A 1,570-nucleotide genomic window follows, 5' to 3' on the forward strand; every position below is an offset into this window, starting at 1 on the left:
ATATATTCAATTTCGGCAAAATAGTGACTTTAGGCAAATACTACGTAGTCAGTGACTATTATTTTTTAGGACTTTAGCTTCAGCACTAGTATTTATATTGTTTTTATCTGATTTATTACCGTATTTAAATTAACGTACAAAAAGCTAAAAAACAATGATTATACCGTAATATTTAATTGTATTCTGAATACGTGTATAATTGTATAATAGGAATACGTGTTACCACTTGATTTTATAATAGGAATATCGTGTTACCACTTAATTTTATGGGGAAAAAATTAAAGTAAATTACATTACATTATACCATGATATGGGGTGCATTGAAACACGGTGTTTCAACGTGCCCCAAAGGGGAGGGGTGGGGCGGAACCAGAGCCATAGATAGAAAGAGTTGCGACATTGAGAATTTAGAAGCCATTTTGTGTCATACGCGATGCGCGTTCTGTGTCGATATAACGTGATGTGCGTTCCTGTGTATAATATTGTATAATACAGTTAGCGGCCTCCTGTATAGTTTAATTTCATTTAATCTTTTTAGCAGTCGAATTTCATGTAACTATTTATAGATTTTTTTTTATGATTTAACTACTTTATATCCAATTTCATATTATAAAATAATACTGTAATAATTTTCTACCGGTATTTTTAAGCAGTTCTTTAATCCTCGCCGATAGACAGAGAGAGCCCCTCGATGGGAAGCATTCTTTAATTAGGCAATCCTTAAGTAGCTCCTATTATCTTTGCAAATAAATTATATGTGACGACCAGCAAAAATTAATTAAATACGTATATCAAAATGTAATTTAAATCCGTCTAGCGTATATAGATTGTTGCTCTTTAAATTTGAATATGAACGAGCCCTATACAAATCTTATGTTATTAATTTGATTATTATTATTTATAAATATTAAAATAAGTCAATTGGCCGCAATATATAAACTGTGCTTTGCTGTAAATGTTATAAATTGTAAATGTTAAATGATATACAGGATCTGTGATATATTCAACTTGTGTAATTATGTAACGTACATTTTATTGTATTAAAAGTCTCGCCTCTATTTTAATATTGTATTATGGCTGTACAGTATGTTACTTTTATAAACATACTGCGAGAGCGTGTCCGCTGTTTTAAAAGCGTCGTTTCCAAAATAAAGTTATAATAATTATATAATAGTATGCAATAGAAACAGCAAATCATTTTAAAGATTATTAAACATCACCATTATTTTCATTGTCGTTCGTATTTATACAGGCTGTACAAAGATTTGAAATTAAGAACCATTTTTAATATTGTTTAGAAAATCGTCAGAAAAGGTCGGGAAAAAAATTAATTTTTTTTCTTATTTAGCTTAAATATTTTTCCAAACACATCTAGGCGAATGAGAAAATAAAAATAAAATTTTAATGATAAACGTAAACAGTGTAATAATGCAACTATTAAAAAAAATTAAAACCAAAGAAAAGATTACCATTAAATAAAATAGGTCGGGTCTTCGTTGATTAAAATGTGACGAATTAACGATAATTGAAAACAATTCTAATTTTAATTTCAATCATTTACGCGAGCACG

This window comes from Anneissia japonica, unplaced genomic scaffold, assembly GCF_011630105.1.
Source record: "Anneissia japonica isolate Jap-2015-1 unplaced genomic scaffold, ASM1163010v1 scaffold287896_len759773_cov187, whole genome shotgun sequence".
Lineage (NCBI taxonomy): Eukaryota > Metazoa > Echinodermata > Crinoidea > Comatulida > Comatulidae > Anneissia > Anneissia japonica.